This window comes from Mastomys coucha, unplaced genomic scaffold, assembly GCF_008632895.1.
Source record: "Mastomys coucha isolate ucsf_1 unplaced genomic scaffold, UCSF_Mcou_1 pScaffold15, whole genome shotgun sequence".
Classification (NCBI taxonomy): domain Eukaryota; kingdom Metazoa; phylum Chordata; class Mammalia; order Rodentia; family Muridae; genus Mastomys; species Mastomys coucha.
This window is the reverse complement of record NW_022196897.1, coordinates 130,805,495-130,816,602: the sequence shown is the minus strand read 5'-3', so window position 1 is coordinate 130,816,602 and position 11,108 is coordinate 130,805,495. Positions and strand designations below refer to the sequence as shown.

At 43.9% G+C, this 11,108-nt stretch overlaps 1 protein-coding gene and 1 non-coding gene across 2 annotated transcripts in view; one reads left to right on the top strand and one right to left on the bottom strand.

Annotated features, from left to right (window-relative positions):
• Nucleotides 1-11,108, bottom strand: part of Slc24a3 (solute carrier family 24 member 3) — a 485,196-nt gene that overhangs the window by 82,947 nt on the left and 391,141 nt on the right. The window lies entirely within an intron of this gene.
• On the top strand, nucleotides 3,875-4,006 carry LOC116092767. The gene has a single exon (XR_004119477.1). It is a non-coding gene; the product is annotated as a small nucleolar RNA SNORA17 (small nucleolar RNA).

The window sequence follows — 11,108 nt, the reverse complement described above, 5'->3', positions numbered from 1 at the left end:
CTGTCCTGGAACTCACTCTATAGATCAATCTGGCCTCGAACTCAGAAATCTACCTGCCTCTGCCTCCCAAGTGCTGGGAGTAAAGGCGTGTGCCACCACTGCCAGGCTTACCACTGTTTTTTAGTGAAACTGTCAGGGCTCCAAATGGCCTTTTAACTATTTATGTTTATAACCATAGACAACACTGCTGCCAGCTTTAACCAGGAATTGTTACAAAATTGTAACAAACGTTGGCAAATGCAGAGAGATACATGGCTGCTCAAAGTGGAATAAATGTTTTCATGGACACTATTAGGATGCTTTAGATCCAAGTTTTCAAAAACACTCTGCTTCCCTGTAAGAGGTCTGGAGTCTCCCTGGCAGAATTTCTGGTACCAGCTGGGCAACTGAAATGCATACATGAATCTCTTTTTTCTTGGTTTTTCAACAAACATAGAATTCTGGCTTCTAAGAGCTGTGGGAAAGAAGCTAAGCTTATCAAAAGTGTCCTATGAAAATCAAAGCCCAGATTGCCGAACTGGAAAACTTGACTCCAGAATGCCTTGATAATAAGCATTTCAGAGAGCTGGGAAGCTTCCCTTTAGACGGTATTTGAACACTGCCGTAGAGCAAGGAAGTGAAATGCTGCTCCTCTGACTATCCCGTCTCACAGCCTTTAGGAATGGCCAATCCCGGAAAACCGAGTGCTGAGGAGGCAGCTTGAAAGGAAGCAGAAGGTACAGGAATCCTTTTCTCTCCTTTATAAACACACAAACTCTTTTATAGCAGATATAGAATGTGTTGGACAACTCCCTTTAAAGCAAGGGCAGCAGCGGCAGCAGCGGCAGCAGCGGCAGCAGCAGCAGCAGCAGCAGCATTTAATGAATTTGAATGGCGGGCACTTTCTAAAGATGCTTCTCTGCATGCTTTACCTAATTGAATTCTCATGCAGCTCTTCTGAGATGTGTACTTGGTGTTCAGCTAAATTGTATCTCTTCAAAACCCAGAAGAGTGTGGTCTTACCTAACAGGGTTAACTGTATTTGGAGACAAGGTCTTGAAATAAGGAATGAGAAACGGTCGTTATGACAGACCCCAACTTAAAGACTGGTATCTTTGGGAGAAATGGAGATTAGTATGCAAAGATATCCAAAAGGAGACTTGGCGAAGATGCCTAGATATGGTGGCTATTGCTATACCTAGGAGAATGACTTCAGGAGAAACAACCCCTCAACACCATGACTCAGCTTTCCAGCTTTCCAACTGTGAGGGGGAAAAAAACCCCCAAAAAACCAAATCAAACCAAACCTTTCTGCTGGTTCAGCCTCGTATCTGTGGTCCTTTGTTCTGCTGGCCCTGGCTGACCGGTGCAGTGAATCTATGCTGTAATCTCTACTTTACAGATGAGGGCAATGGAAGATTACAGCAACCAGCTGGAATTGTATGGCCAAGACCAGAGCCAGCTGAATGACAGAGAAGCCAAAGCTCTATAAACCCTAGGTTCTCGGCCCATGGATTAAATGACCCTTTCACAGGAGTCACCTAAGACCATTGGAAACATAGATGTTTATATTACAATTCATAACCGTAGCAAATTTATAGTTCTAAAGTAGCAACGAAAATAACTTTATGGTTGGGGGTCATCACCGATATGAGGAACTAAAGGGTAGCAGTCTTAGGAAGGTTGAAAACCAGTGTTCTAAATAGATAAAAATTCCTTCCCCATTCCACCCAATTAAATTGAAAGCATGTTTCTACTTAATATGCAATTACACCTGATTGGGCAGATAATCCTGTGCAAGGCAGGCCGTCTGCAAGGCTCAGTTAGGATACAGAGCCCAAGAAGGTACAGATGATGAGTGTTTTGTGAAGGACTGTCTAAGATAGTTTCACCACACTAGACCTATTGGCAAGGATGCCTAACCTATAACATGATTGCCCCTTATCCCTGCCATGGAGCTCAGGGATGACAAGCAGGGTCTGTCTGATATCTCCTAAGGAGAAATGTGACTGTTACAGCCAGCTAAGCTCCTGATCCTAGAAGCTGAGGATGTGTTTGTTTCATGGTGAGAAGCACTTTGTAGAAGTCTCTAAATAGCCACAAGGGTCCTTAAGGGGAAGGGATGAGGAGTTGAGGAGTGGCAGGAGGCATGGTGATGCTGGCAAGAGGCCCAGGTGACACAAGGAAGGGCCCATGCTCAAGGAACCTAGGCAGCCCCTAGGAGCTGAGAAAGACAGCGTCCCTTTGATGCTTCTAGAAAGAACTCAGCCTTTCCAACATTTTGTTTGACTTTTAACCTCTAGGACTGTGAGAACATCAACTTGGGTTGTTAGAAGTGCTTAAATTTTTGGTAATGTGTGGCAGAGGCAAAGGGAAAGTCCCACATCCGTCCCGATGTGGAAGTCATACCAGGGTCAGACGCGGCCATGTGTACTATGCTGTGTACAGGGTCCACTGGATGCTCTATTTGTTCCCATAGTCCTTGTGGAGATCTCATTTCCCAGAGAGGGACTGGCAGCTTAGGACATGCTTCTCCAAGTCCCAGAGCCACATTTGCCAAAGTCTGGAGCCAATGTTTTCAAAAGCTTAAAGAAATATTAGGACAAAGGTTGGCAAGATGGCTCAGCAGTTACGAGTGCATAATGCACTTGCAAGGGACCTGAATTCTGTTCCTAGACTCATGCCAGGCTGTTCACAAACACCTCTATCTCCAGCTCCAAGGAACCTGATGCTTCTGGCATCCATGGGCATCTGCCTTCACATGCACAAACCCACACACAGACCCACCCACTTACACATAATTTAAAACAAAATAGATCTTTAAAAACATTAGACTATATGATTTACCATCTTAACCATTTCAATTGTTGTTGCAACCAAACAATTGATGTATATTGATACACACATAGCATACACATAGGGATACACATATTTTCCTTTTAAATTTACTTTAACCTTTTTCATACATGTATATCTTGCATTCATGTGTTCTCTCACATGGCCATGCCCCTTTCATGGTCCTCCTTCTCCTGTTCCCCTAGTCAGATTCATTTCTACTTTCATGTCATATATACATATGACATGGTTTCATAGATCTCTATAAAAAATCTAGGAATCACAAATGAAAACATAGTAGACATACGAAGACATACATTTGACTTTCTAAGACTAATTTAATTTAGTTAATGTGATGATTGTTAGCTTCATCCGCTTTCCTGTCATGGACATCAGTCCATTCTTCTTTATGGGAAGACAAGAATTCTATTGTGTACACATACCACAGTTTATCTGTTCCTCTATTGATGAACACCTGGGTTGATTCTATAACGTAGCTTTTATGAATCATGCTGAAGTAAACATCAAAGGCACCAAATATTACACATCTATTCGGCTTGTGCTTTTGAGGGTGGCTTTTTTCTTATAAAAATGTCTGCTGGCAGTAACTCTTACTACCATCATTACTATCTGTTTAACTAGAATTCCTGGTTCCCCGCTAGTCCAATGTCCTGACAACCATCATTACTCTCCATCTCTAACCTTGATTGTCCATGTACCCCATGTAAGGAGAAGCGTACATTTGTCATTTCATGTCTGCCATATTTCATTCAGCATAATGGCCCCCAAATTCCTCCATGCACAAAACCTAAGCTTGTAACATTTGTATTTTCCCTCACTAACATTCAGCCTGGATTAGGGTCATGTTCTTCCATGACATCTCAGCATCTGTGCCTCAGATTTACAAAAGTGTGGGACTCCTGCTTGGTCTTAAAAAAATACTGTAATGTTGAATTATGAGACCAAATATGGCCAGGAAGTCCCCGCCCTGTTTCTAGAGCAGCTTAGTAGTTACAAGAGAGTGAGAGACATTTGCGAAAATTAAAAATAAATTAGTTTCACTGTCCCTAGAGGTGTTGCAGGTATGGTTGCTGTGTCACTTATCCATCAGGAGGTGGCAGAGAGGAGAAAGGGTATGTCTATATTCAGTGTTCTGACCTATGGACAGTTGAATGATTAGTAGCTTAACATTCCCTAAAAAATGTGAGCCTGAGGTGACCACCACTCTGGCACCGTGCAGGCCCCAAAGGCTTCCAGGACCAGGAGCAGGCTGGATGATAGAAGAACCCCATCTGGGACTGAAGACCCCAAGCAGGAGTAAGCCAGAGACAGACAATCCTCGCATGGGGCCACATGGACAGGGTATGCAAGGAGTGAGTCTGAGATGACCACCAAGCCAGTGCCATGGGGCCTAGACAGGGAACTAGCCTGAGATGACCACAAGTTAGGCATTACACAGGCCTGGGGATGTGAAACCATGTTCAAGATGACCCCTTCCCAGTGCCCTAGTACACTAGCAGGGCATAGCACACCTGAGACCACTCCTGTGACAACCCCAGACGCTCAGAGAGCCCAGGTACCACTAAGTATCACTAAGTATGTGGTGGAGAGATGGATGAGAAAGAGAAATAGAAGGGTATAGGTACAATGAAGAGAGGCAGAACTGGAGATTTGAGGGCAACAAGGAGCAGTCTGCTGTGAGTAGCTAGTGATGCTACCTGGGACCATGGTGGGGTCCTGGCCTGGGCTGCCACTGGGGTCATGTCTGGATCTAGTGGCCCTTCAGCAGCAGGGGGTCTGTTACCACCGAAGGTCAGGTAGATATCCGTGGTCTGGGATGCCACCCATGTTAATGTCTGAGGTCTGGGCAGAACTGGCCCTACCCTTACTTGGACATGATTGGAGAACTGGTCCTGGGGGGCATGAGAACAGGAGAGCTCACCCCACCCCTAGACAGCTACAGTACTTGGGAGAGTGGGCCTTGCACACTGGGGGCATTGTAGGTGATCTGGCTTTGAGGATACAAGGGTAGCCAGACCTGGCCCTACCACTTGTCTCTCATTGGTGACCTGGATGAGGGAGAGATGCCCTCTGTCCTCCTCACCCCTTACCATCTGTGGCAGGCATGAGAGCAGGGAAGCTGGCCCTGCCCTTCACCAGCTGCAGTACTTGAGGGAGTGGGCTCTGTACCTCACCAGGGAAGCATAACAGAATTGACTCTGTGGCAAGGACATGGGTGAGCTGTCCCCAACACTTACCTGCTGTGCAGCAGTCAAGAAAGCAGGCCCTGCACTTTGCCTAGGAATCATAGTAGAGCTGGCACTGGATGTGGGGGATTGTGGGTGAGTCAGTCCTGAGGGCATGGGTGTGGGAGAGCTGGGCCTCCTCTTGTCTGCTGGGCAGTGGCACAGATGAGGGAGAGACACCCTCCTTCCCTCCCCTCCTCTACCCCATCCCTTGCCATGTATGGCAAACAGAAGAGCTGGACCCAGGGTCATGAGAATGGGAGAACTGGTCATGTCCCTCACTGACTGCAACACTTGGGGATGTGGGCCAGGCAACTTGCCTAGGCAGCAGGGTGGAGCTGGCCCTGGTAGCAGGGATGCTGGTGAACTGGCCCTGAAGGCACGAGAGTAGGAGAGTCATCAGGCTGACCAGCTCAGATACCTCTCAGGCCCAGATCCAGGGCTTTGATTTGGCCCATTTTAACATCTACCTCATTGATGAACTGCTGGAGTGCAGGGAGGGGCTGGTCCTACAGATCCAAAGCTACAGGATCTCCATGACACAGGGAAACAACAGGATATCCAAGAGGATATCTGCCACTCTAGTATTGATAGAGTGGCAGAAGACAGAGGCCAGACCAAGGAGTCATTGCAATGAACCTTTGTAAGCAAAGACAAAGGGTATGTACTGTGGGGGACATGTATATATCCCCCAAAGTATATTTTCTTTGTAGGGAGTGAGGTTGCAAGGGTGGAGAGTGAGTCTGAGGGGAGGGGGAAATGAGTGGGATTGGGGTACATGATGTGAAATTCACAAAAAAACCAATAAATAGTTAAAAAAAAATCAGTCTCCATATCTATATCATCTCCCTTTACATAGACGGGACCAACACCAAGTCACACAGAATGCTACTACCAGCACCTTTTGTTCCTTCTGTCCTTCCTGATCATGGGAAGGTGAGAGAGGGAGGCATTACGATTCTACAAATTGAAAGTCAATGTTTTGGCTTTATTTTAAATTTTCTATGATGGCTATGTTCCTAGGAGACTTTGTAAGAAAACCACATTTTGAATCGTCACTCTCACTACTTTTAAAGTCACTTGTATCTGTATTCCACACACATACTGACAGGGTCATGCCAATTAATGTTCTACATAATGACAGGGCTGTTCACATAATTGGTTTCATTCCTGGGTAGACGGCATGCTGTTTCCACACATTCCAGCCCGGGGAAGCTTGAGGGCCAGAATGAGCTTCTATGATGCTCTCCAGAAACACTTCCATGGAGAACTCTCTTGCTGGCCTGGATATGGAAGGTTTGTTTTCCTTGGAGCACGCCTCTCTGGCTGACCTCTGGATCACTGGAGCCTAACTTAGAATCCTTTGGAGTAGTGAACTTTATGTGAGAGCTATGACAACTGTGTTAAATAAGAAAATTGGGTTTTATATGTTACCAAGCCAAATGAAAAAGGGTGGCTGTCATTTGGCTGCAGGAAAGGACACCTGCTTTTGGAGAGGACATACTTTCCCACTCTCCAAGTCTGAATGTAGAATTAGAATCTATGCTTTTTTTCTTTTAGTTTCCCAAAGGGTCTCTCCTTGATCCTGACTTGTTACTCATTTTTGTCATCAGAGCCTTTTTCAAAACCTGAGTCACCTGGCCATTGTAAGTGACAGAGAACCTGAGGATTCTGGACATTTATTTTCTACCAAGCTCTCTGGTCATTTAAATAATGAAAATCAAATATGGTAGGACATGAGGGATATTTTACTGGCCCCAGTTCACCACATAGCTTGCTGATAGTCATGTTATTATGGAACAAGAACATTCTACATCGCAAGCTGCCTTTGTCCTAGTTTCCTGCTTTGTCTGATGTGTAACCCCGGATTACAGTCCCAACTGTATCACTTTAACATACAGCACAGAACCTTGTGTAAGCTATTAAGCAAGTGGCTTTCCAGAGTATCTTGTGTTATACAGGAACTTTAGTTATCATTTATCAGTAGTTTCTAATTAGTCTTATCCAAGTATATTCTCAAGTTATTTGCTTGAATTAAAGGATGTGTACCGACGTGAGAATGTTACGGGGATACATGTCTGCACGTGCAGTTTCACAGCTTTGCTGACCTCCCTGGTACTATCTAGCTTACTCAGTTCAACTTGAAGGGTTCTTTTAGCATCTGTTAGCAGGACTGATGCTAACAAACGCTTGGCCTTATCTGAAAAAGTCATTACATTCTTCACTTTTGAAGGAGAGTTTTGTTGCAGACCATTCCTGATTGGCAGATTCTGTTAGCCTTTTGAATATCCTATCTCTCTCCTTTTTAATCTACAAGGTTCTGTGAGAAATAACCCACCAGCAGGCTCATGGAAGTGCCCCTGTGTACCCTGTGTACGATGAGTCACTCTTTGCTCACTGCTTAAAAGAGTCTTTATTTTAAGTTTTTATTTCATAACCAGCTTCATTTCTATTTTATTCTACAGAATTCTAAACGTATTTGGTTTTTTGGCACTTTTTTTTTGTTTGTTTTTCAAGACAGGCTTTCTCTGTATATCCCTGGCTGTCATGGAACTCACTCTGTAGACCAGGCTGGTCTCAAACTCAGAAATCCACCCGCTTCTGCCTCCCAAGTGTTGAGATTAACGGCGTACGCCACCATTGCCCGGCTAAAACACAGAGTTAAGAAACATTTGATAACTACAAATTTAATAATCTAAATTCCAATGCAAAAACTGTCAGTCCTCAAAGAGTTTGTCACACTGTATACAACCTCAGCCATTCCAGTCTTTTTCTGTGCCAGCTCAGCTTCCTGTCAGTCATAAAATGCCAGAGGAGAGGCAGCTGAAAAGAGAGAATTTGTTTTTGGCTCACAGGATTAAAGGGTTCAGTCTATGGTCACTAGCCCCCTTTCTTCTGGCCTTTGACAAAGCAAGACATCACAGTGGGAGGGATGGTAGAGTGAAGCTGCTTAACTCTTGATACGCTGAGAGCAGGAAGAGAGCAGGAAGGACTGAAGTCTCAAGACCACTTATTAGGTACATCAAGGGATACGATGACTTCACTTCCTCTGAGCAGGACTCCAGTCAAAGAGTCACAAACCTTCCAATAGTGCCAACAGCTGGGGATCAATCCCTCACAAGTTTATTGATCTGAACCACACAACTAGGAATTACAGTAAATAATCTTCTAACAGACACTTTCGACTGGTATGTAGTTGGGTTTGTACAGCGCTTGTCTTCCATGCATGAATCACTGGGCCAGGTCCCCAGTTAATTTATTTTTCATTGCTGCAATTCAAAATCAGGGCCTTTCAATGCTAGCCAAGCTCAATTTGATTAGTTATGTAACCATTAATTATTAAAACTCCTCAAATTTTTATATATATACTTTCTTCAAATTTGAAAGCGATTTAGACATTATTTAAATTCTCCCTTTGATTTTTCTATAATGCAGAATTTGTGCATTTGATATCTCAGACATTTCTAATATAGTCTTCATTCTTTTCCTTTTTTTATGGCACTAGGATTGAATTTAGGACCTCACACATGTTAGAGAACACACGTCTGGGCTATATCCCAAACCCTGTGTTTAAGCTTTTTGTTTTGAGACAGTACCTCACTAAGTTCACGAGCCTTGAATTTGTTCTGCAGCAGAGATACGTCTTGACCTTGCCATTCTCCTGTCCTAGTCTCCCCAGTAGCTAGGATTACAGGCAGGTGCCAGGAGGTCTCTTTGTCCTTTTTGTCCCTTATTCCCATAATCTCAAATGGCCTCTCTTCTGCTTAGGACAACTTCCTATTTGATTCCCTTTAGGGAAAACACACACACACACACACACAAACACACACACACACACACACACACACACACACACACACAGTCTGTTTCTGTTTACATCATTTTCTTGTCTTTGTTGACTTCTGCATTCTCAGTACCTTAATAATGGTCATTTTGAATTCTTTTGAAAAATTACTACTTTTCTTATTTTTTGAGATTATAATTACATTATTTCCTCCTTCCTTTTCCTCCTATCCAAGCCCTTCCACAAACCCATCCAGGCTCTCTTTAAAATTCATGGACTTTTTACTCATTAATTGTTGTTATATGCATATATATATATGCATAAACATATATAGTCCCAAATATAGCTAATCTGGAGACTTCCATTTCCCTAGGATCCATTTCAGAGAATAATTTTGTTCCCTTTACTGGGTTATGTTTTACATTTAAAAAAATTATCTTTTAATGGTTTGTTGAGATTTAGACGTGGAAACAAAGCCACTTGTTCCCGGGCTATAGGCTGTTTTCACAAAGTGAACATGCTCACCAATCACCCCGGGAGAGATTCTGAATGTTTCTTGTGTCTTCTCTGCTTGTGGGTCTATTCCCCAGACAGTTGCAGAGCTCAGCTTGTTTCTACTCCAGTGCTCCCTCTAGTGTCAGTTGTGATAATAAAATCTCTGATGTTGTGGATGATGAAAGAGCTTGCCACTGTTCTCAGAGGTCCTTAAGCACCTGTAGCATGTGGTCAACTTTCTTCTTCAGTGCTCTCTGTCAGGCAAGACAGAAACAAAGTCTCCCCCACCTCCCGCAGCTCATAACAGCCAATTCAGGATGTCCTCTTTTCCCCTCTTAGGGGAGAAGCCATGATTGAGCATTCCATTCCAATTTAGCACAGGTCTGGCAGGAGGATGATGTGGCAGACTTTCTTACCTCCACCACTGTGCTTCTCTTTGGCCTCCTGCCTACATAGGTTTACATTTCTAGTGATTTTTGAGCTTATCTCAGAAGAGGCCTGGTCCATATCTCATTATGGAGTCCAGTGGGGAAAGAAGGAGCAGGGGAGGTTTCCCATTTTCCATCTTGTTCATGAATTACTTAGTGAACATTCATCAAGGGAAGCCATTATGGTGGCTTCCAGATCCACTAACTAATAAAGTAGGGCAATGTGTCACATTCTTCCATTCTTTGCCTAATATGTTAATTGTTTTTGGATTTGTTTTGTTATTTCTCTTGTCTTCTAAAATATTTACCAGTTTTCCAACCTGTACCTTTTCCTGCATCCCCATGATACAAAAGGCTCAGTGTATTTCTATGTCCATAAAAGGGACAAGGTTCCTAAATAGACAATGGTCAAAAATTGTCTTAGGCTGTTGAACAATGGAATGAATTGAAGGACTTTTCTCTCTCATAAAATCCCAGTTGTTCAAAGTAGGAGATATGATGGTAGTAGGAAAATACAAAAGACAGAACATCTAGAAACAACAACAACAAGCAACAACAAAACATACAGTTGCCAAAGAAATGATGAGTGAGAAAGGTTCCTGGTGTAATTAATTATGACAGGACATAGAAGAATTTAGGTGAATCTATCTGGCAGGCAGGGGCATTCGTGGATAGCACAGATCCCTAAGTGTGCATTTTGTTTTGTTAGATCTTGTTTAAGTGTCTTGCACTCCATATTTTCAGATAATAAGGACCTTTGATATGCTAGAATCTTTTTTTAGAGATTTATTTATTTATTTTATGTGTATGAGTACACTGTAGCTGTACAGATGGCCGTGAGCCATCATGTAGCTACTGGGAATTGAACTCAGGATGGCCCCGCTTGCTCAGGAGTAATATACTGTAGCTATCTTCAGACACACCAGAAGAGGGTGTCAGATCTCATTACGGGTGGTCGTGAGTCACCTTGTGGTTGCTGGGATCAGAACTCAGGACCTTCGGAAGAGCAGTCAATGCTCTTACCCACTGAGCCATCTTGCCAGCCCCGATATGCTAGAATCTTATAGGCTTAATCTACAGCTCTCTGCAAGGTCAGGCATTTCACACCAGTTCATAAAACCAATATAGAAGAGCTTTCAGGAGACTGGAGCACCCAGCCCGGAGGCGCCTTAGGCCAGAGATCCGGGCGGGATTCGCCATTTTCTCTCGGGTGAGTTTCTGAGACTTGAGCAGTCAGCCGGGAGCCACAGGCCCCACGACTCCCGGGGGAGCTGCAGGGCAGCAGGGACATGATCCTCTCAGCTTCCTAGTGACAGAGGGGGTTCAGCGTCCTCCTCTGCC